At 35.9% G+C, this 7,963-nt stretch overlaps 1 pseudogene; it reads right to left on the reverse strand.

The window, feature by feature from the left end:
• Window positions 1–566: 566 nt before the first annotated feature.
• On the reverse strand, window positions 567–2,138 carry LOC113294976 (annotated as a pseudogene).
• Window positions 2,139–7,963: the final 5,825 nt, after the last annotated feature.

Below are 7,963 nucleotides of genomic sequence, written 5' to 3' on the forward strand. Positions count from 1 at the left end.
TTGTTTTCGCTTTTTGGTGGAGCCATTCAACCAAAATCAGGAGGAGCCATAAATTTATCCGTAGAATTTGGTAGATTTGTTTCTCTCCTGAGGTTACATCTTGAGGAAAGGGTAATGACTAATTAGCAATGCTTTTCATATCTTATCCTGAAGTTAAATTTCGCATTATCTTGGGCCATGTAGAACACATATCTAAATAGCTCAGACAGGTAGCAAACAAGACCCTAATCCACCTAAATAATCATGAGCTAAATATATACACACACGAAACATACCATTTTCAGCGCCCAGAGAACTACGGGGCTAACACTCAAACTATCAACATTGTAATTAATAGCTGCAAACAATTACAAAACACGTTCAGCTCTGGTTTATCTCTAAGTATTTGCTTTATCCTACACAGATTGTATACGTATAAGTAGGTCATTTCCTTCTTTGCTCTAAAATGTGTCCAGTCCTGTAATTCTCTTTCTATCTTTTCATTCTAATATAGAAAACTTAGTTTAAATTAGTTTCCTGAGCCAAAAAAAAAATAAATCTTCTCGTGGGTACGTACTACTCATCCAAGAAAATATAACGATCCGGAAACCAAAACATGGAAATTTGATTTGCAACTAACATACACATGGATTTAGTGAACTTACTGTGACAGTGTCACAGTAGTAAATCAACAATGATGGTGGATGTAAACAACAAACACGTTGGCTTTTAGCCTACAATATCGATATCACTAGCTAAGAACTAACTTTTAATGGGCACTGCAAGAACTTTGGGAAACGACTCGTGATTTGAAACCGGAATCGTCTGAAACTTGCAATCGCCCGCCAACAGTGTTACCCCGGCTGCGTTAATGTTAGTATCTTCAAAGTTTATTGTGTTAATGAGTTGAAGTAAAATTTGTTCTTGTTCTTTACCATCGGTCCATTCGTGAATTTCTGCCTTGATTAGTGATGGGTCACTGGAAATTAGTTCCCAGAGTGGGTAGTCTTTTCTTGGCATAAGACGGTCGGATGGCTCGAGCTTCAAACTTGGGCAGTAATCACCCTTTCATCTCCAAGATAGATAATTCTCTTCTTGCCATCTGCGTAAGCTTCTGCTTTGATCCGGTCAAATATTATACCCTGTATTAACATAAACATTACTCAATTAGCCAACTAATCTTCTTCTAATAAAGTATTAGCTGAGAAGCATGTGACTAGATTTCTTGTCCATTGCATGTTCCTCAATGTAAGGATCAAGTTCAACTAATTGAGTCATCTTGATGATTCAAAAACACGGCTTCGACGTGTTTAAGGATTAAAAAAAAGCTGAATTATGAGATTAATTTACCTTGCACATGTTGGGAGGGCAGATGGGACAACCATGACAAGCAGTAGTGCAACCATGAGGAGCAGTGGTGAAATCATGGTATGGGAAGATTCTTAATCTTCCTTGGTCATCGACGAAACCCGGGTTCGTGTTGATTTCTGAGAAGTAACCTGACAACCCATGATGTTCTAGTATTGTTTCAATGAAGAACAGATTTGCGTCACTCAAAATTTTAAATTCACACCTGGAATAAAAAACAAAAAACAAAATGAGACCCGTTTGATAATTACATGTAAAATACTTGGAAAATTTTATTGGAAATCAAGAAATTACCCAAGAGCATGAGCTGATTTAATGGCTGAAATGATATTAGCATCCAATGGAGCGCGTCTCAAAACATTGGCAATGTCTTCAATTGTCTTCCCATTAGAGTGAAGCTCTAACATCATCTTATCCTGAAACATAAATAAATCACAAATGAAATTAAAACTCCAGATTCTGAAATCTAACATTTTTTTGATTCATAAATCAACAATGGGGCATCAAAATGATCTCCGAAAACATATTTCAGTCAAAAATGCGAAAACAGAGGAAACATACCATGAGAGTATTCCAGGGCATGGTAGGCAAGAGTTCATCAAACAATTGAGTGAAACCCAATTCATCAATGACATAATTATCACTATCGTGATCGATAATCGTCTTGTCGAAGTCGAATAAAATCACAATTCCTGCCATTTTATACGTCGAGGATATGAAATTTGAGGTGTGTTTTTGTGTTTTCTGTAAAAGAAAGAAGAAGCAGATTTGTTTTTGTGTAGAAACTATGAAGACGAATGGTCTATTTATAATGGGGATCTCGTTGTGAGCGAATGAAGAAGAAAAGAATAATAAGAACGGATTAAGTTGCTAATGGAATATTACTTCACCGAATTCTGAAAAGAGCCATCAAAATTTGACAGGTCCATAAGTGTTTCTCCTTTGAGGAAGGTGCCACCATTAGACGCCTCTGCCTAAGATTTCATTATTTTATACAACCATTAGCATTTTAATATGTTGACGCAATGCTTATAACCGTTGGATTGGAGGGAATTTTGATTGTGCTCGTTGATATCAACGTTTGGTGTGTATGATAGTGGCGAGTTGCGTATGGAATCGGTGCGAGATAAGGTGATTGGGTGGCATATTTGAATATTCGGAGAGAATTTTTTGCTTTTCACTTGCTCGATGAAATTGGAATATTCCAATTTTTTGTGCTGTGTATTCTTTTCTATTCTTGTTATTCTAAGGATTTTTTAGGAACGATTTTCTAGGGATGTTTTTTCTGGGAACCATTGTTTTATTTTGGGTAAGACATTAGAAGTAAATCTAGGTCATCCCTTATCTAGATATTTATATTAATACCTAAATTACCCTCCTAATTAATTTTGAATAATGATTAGTTAGTGTTAATAATAGTTAATGTAATGATTAAGTTAAAGATATTTAGTGACTTTAAAAAATCAGATGTTTTTTTTTAAAAGAAGTAGAATTATTGAGAGAGTAAAGTTAAAGAAGATGAAAAAGGAAAACATGAAAAACGATGGATTTTACCAACCCAATCGGAGGAAGAGTATTTGGGTATCCAGGTATGCTTCAAACTTAGATAATGTTGGCTGAATTGCTCCAAATTTTCAAAAAAATGTAAATCTTTAGAGTAGATTTGGGCTTATTCGGTTACCTTATGTGAAGAACAGGTTACCAAACTCATCTGAAAGTGTAGTTCGGTTACTTTTTCCAAACACGCAGGTTACCGAACTCGCTCTTTAATGGAGATTTTTAGTCGTTCGGTTAACAGACATGTTACCGAACTTTGTTTATAGGATTTACAGAGTCATGTTGGGTTGGTTCGCAAACTTAACAACATATCTAACCGAACTCCACATGTATGCAATTAGTTAAGAGTTCGGTTTGTCAAAAAAATTTGCGAACAAACCGAACATAGTGGGACAAGTTCGGTTAAATCATAACTCAACATAGTGGGAAAAATAACACAGTTCGGTTACATTGTTTTTTTTTTTTTTTTTTTTTGTATTATGGATAGAGTTCGGTAACTAACTAGTTTTAGAATTTTTTGCGAACCAACCGAACAGAGTGGGAAAAGTTCGGTTGAATGAGAACTCAACATAATGGGAAAAATAAGAACAAAAATAGCACAGTTCGGTTACACTGGATTTTTTTTTATTTTTGTAATATGGGTAGAGTTCGGTTACTAGATAGTTTTAGAAATTTTTGCGAACCAACCGAACTCGCAGTTCAGTAACCTAATTTTAAATCCTATTGAACCGTACTGTTCTTCATGTTCTTCCTTTCAGGAAGTTCGGTTAAGAAACTAGGATTTTTGTGAAACGCGTCCTAGCCGAACAAAGCACTGTAACTTCCATATGAACCATATTTTGATGATATCTATTCAATTAAAAGTAATGGGGAAGAAGAGAAGAACATGAGAAAAGAATAATTTTCAATCGAACGAGGAATGTCAAGGAAAGAGAGAAGAAAAACAGAATAATTTTTTTTTCAAAACTAAAAGATTTCGATTCCCCTCCTATTTTTGTTTTTGATTTTGATTTTGATAATAGATTCATTTAGATTAGATGTATATGATTAGGTTTATATAGTTATTAGTCTACTTTTAATTTAAATTAAAATAAAAGGTAAATGTGTATTTACCTAACTTTAGGAAACCCCTTATAAATATAGGGAGATTGGCCTAATAAGACCATGGTCCCACAAAAAAACTATGTCCCTAAAAAAATCATTCTTTTTTACCTTCCAAGAAACTCCACTCTTCCCTAATTTTGGGTTCTGAGAACATTTTTTAATTTTTTGCTTTTGGTATGAGCCGTTGGTGTGCTAGACCTAGGCAGCTAGAGGGTACTATTGTGGGTCAGAGTAAGAGAAATGGTCACGTTATCACGTGTTAATGGTGTTATATAGACATTCCACATGGTTGTACAGCCTTCTAATGACACTCACATGAGGTTGCCTTATATGACTGAAAGAACAAAAATAATCCAAAAATTTCGGTGGTATTGTAGTACAAGGATAAAATCATGTAAGAAATAACTGGCATAGTTCAGATGGTTTATGTAAAAATACCTGGTCAAATTGGGTATATCCAGATTAATTGGTGGTATACTTATTTTGTTCCCAACTAAGATAGTGGGCTAAGGGGTGTCTAATATGTGTAAATTTACTCAATTACCCTTCCCCTAATAATAACTAAAACCATTTTTATGGTTTCAGATCAAAACCTTATTTTTTCCTTCTCCTTCGTCATCAATCTAATGATCAATTCCTTTCTCTTTTTCTATATTTCATCGTTTTCAAATGAAAAAATTTCGTCGATTATACTTTTTTTATTTTCGATTAATCATTTCAAACTCTTTATAGTACTTTGTTTTGTTATTTGAATGACAAATTAGATCAGAAATTTTGAAATTGTTGAATTGCAGTTATACAGTCGTCATGGTATTTTTTTTGGTCGAGCATGACGACTTTTCATATTTATTTTTAGTCGTCAAGGTTATAGGATGAATATCGTGTGGACTTTTCAAAGAGTTTTGTTTATGAAAGTAATATTTACAGGATCGTCACGATATTCATCCTTATATCTTACCGACTAGTGTTGCAGTAATTAAGGTCATCATGTTTTGAAAACTTGAACCTTGCTGACCAAGAACTGTCATAAAACGATTTCCCTGTGTACATTATTGTTATTAGTCGTCATGGTTGTTTTATTTGTAACCATAACGACCTCGTTTGTAAGATTTTTAGTCGTTGGTGTTTGGAATTCTCGACCTTGATGACTATAGTTTAGTCGGAAGGTTATGAAATTAATACCTTGCCGACTAATCATGCATTTGTAACACCATTCCTGTAGGTTAAAAAAACCTGGCTAAATTGGGGCCTACTGTGATTAATTTGGGCCTATAGATTTCCAAATCCACCCAATGTAGAAGGATATGGAGTGTCTAAATTTGCTGAAACTATCAATTTACCCTCTAAAAAAATATCAATATTATAAATTTACCCCCATTAAGTTTTAATAATAAACTTAAAACTAAAAATCAGTTTCAATTTCATCTCTATAAACCAATTCTTCTTCTCTTCTTCTCCCTCTTTTTTCATTTTTTTGAAACCAAAACATCGTCGATTATAGACGATCCAAATACGATTAATCGTTTTCTTCTTCTATAAAATGTCGTCGAAACAAGCAAGAGTGAAGCATCCTACTAACAGGAAATTTCCTAGTGTGGATAATCCCGGAATTGTTGAAGCAATTCGAAATAAAACGAAAAAAATGGTTGAGGAATCCAAAGGATCTTTTATCGCACAAGAGGAGGAAATGGGTCGAATCAGGTACTTTTATATCAACCCAATCCTTTAAACTAGGTTTTAGTAACATGCAATCGCTCAAAAATTAGAAATTTTGAAATCAAATTTTTCTGGGTTTACCAGAATCGGACTATGTTCATGTATTTGTGAATCGATTATGTTAAGAATCGTTTGTTGTTCATGCCCATACCCTGATTGTACTGCATGTATTTTCTGTTTCGAAAAATTGAACTAGAATCGGTCAATGTTAATACCAAGATAGCCCGATTATGTAACCGTAAGGATAACCGTTTTTTGTAACTTTTTTCGTTAGAGTCGGATTATATATGTGTTCACATAGCCCGATTGTTTAGACATTGCTTATCCATAATCGGATTTCATTTGTATATGTAAAATACGATTGTTGACTGTAATGTTACAATCGGGTTTTATAACAGTATCGAATAAACCGATTGTTGTAAGAAATAATGCCCAATGTTTCTGTAACTTTTTCTTGTTAGCGTCGGATTACAATAACACTTATATAAACTGAATGTAGATGTGTTATGTTAGGAATCGGTCTTTATGTGTATATCGAGTAAACCGATTGTATACCTTGAATTCAAAAATATGCATTGAATACCATTACTCTTTGTCGCTTATCTCCGTATTTTATAGGCCAAACAAGGGCTAGCAACAACGTCAAGCCGAAAAGAAATATAAGAAGAAAAATGACTTTGATACTCCTCAGAGTTTTAGACCTCGTCGAGAGGGTGGTCAAAATTTAAATGCTTCCCACCTAAGGGGATCGGGGAGTAAAGCCAAAGAGATCCACATCAATGACCCACCACCTCAAGCGGAGCAACCGGCACAAGAAGAATCTGATTCTGATACACCTACTAAAGAAGGAGGCGGTGATAAAGAAGTTGCTGAAGAAGAAATTGGTGAGGAGGAAGTTAATGAAGAAGAAACTAGTGGCAAGGAAGGTGATGGAGAAGACACTGGTGGTAAGGATGGTGATGGAGAAGAAACTGGGGTAAGGATGATGATGGAGAAGAAAGTGGGGATGAGGATGATGGATAAGAAAGTGATGATGAAGGTGATGGATAAGAAAGTGGGGATGAAGGTGGGATAGGAGAAGTTCAAGAACAAGTCCAAGGAGGCGACACTCAAGATGGTAAGAAAGATGATAAGAGAGATGGTAAGAAGAAAGATAAAGTGGACCACATGACCGACCCGGAGAAGATTTTTCCTCAAGGCCCTAATGATCCTGTGAAAGGGTTACCCGGTGATGGAGGACGGGTGTTATGGGGGTACAAAGAGAGTTAGGCCGGGTTCGTCTGCCATACCATAGTAAGTACCTAAACCTTATGCTCTGTAATATATCCGTTTAGTGTTTTGATTATTGTCCATCGGTTTTGTTTTGTTTTATAGGACTACATGGATGTAATTCATCGTATGAAGTCAGGAACGTCAGGGATTATGATGAAGATATGGCCACTGCAAGCAATAAAATCAACCATCGGAGAAGTTGAGGAAGTAATCGATCTAATCCAATCTATGGGGATGTTGCCTGTGGTCGAGAATTTGGATCTTGGTTATGACAAACCTCTTTGTTCCGCCTTTGTCGAGAGATATTACGGGGAAACATATACTTTTCATCTTTCGTTTGGCGAAATGACGATGACTCCAAATGATGCGAAGTTCATTACCGGGCTAAGAATAGATGTTAAAGCCGTGAAACACAAATATTACGTGCAAGATCTTGATTGGGACAAGATTTACGTGTTCACCAAGGAAGTGTTCCAATGGGATGAGGAGATGACCAAGTCAAAAATACTAGTAGGCAAAGCAAAGCAGAGTATATTCCATGTCTCGAAGTTGAGGGAACTCTTCAGTGAAACAAAGAAACTTCGTGCTGAGGGAAAAGAGAACGTATCTTCGCCACGACCAATTCATATGTCCTCTACGTCCTAGGATCTGTTATCTTTCCCGACGTTTCCGGTGCCCGTGTGAAAGCCAACTTTATTCAGTTGTTGCAACCATTTGAGAAGATCCACAAGTACTCTTGGGGCACTGCCATACTTGCACACTCGTTGAACGAGTTGAGAAAGGCTTCCAGAGCTGACAGAAGGGAACATGTTTTTTCTGCAAGCGTGGATATATTTTCACTTCCCGATATTTGCTGCAAGGGCTTTTGAGAACAAGGAATGGGACGTTATGTGTTATGGATACATGTACATCTACAATAGTAAGGCAAAGGACCAAGATGAGGTTTATTTGAAGTTGCGACGCCAGT

This window comes from Papaver somniferum, chromosome 7 (assembly GCF_003573695.1).
Source record: "Papaver somniferum cultivar HN1 chromosome 7, ASM357369v1, whole genome shotgun sequence".
NCBI lineage: Eukaryota > Viridiplantae > Streptophyta > Magnoliopsida > Ranunculales > Papaveraceae > Papaver > Papaver somniferum.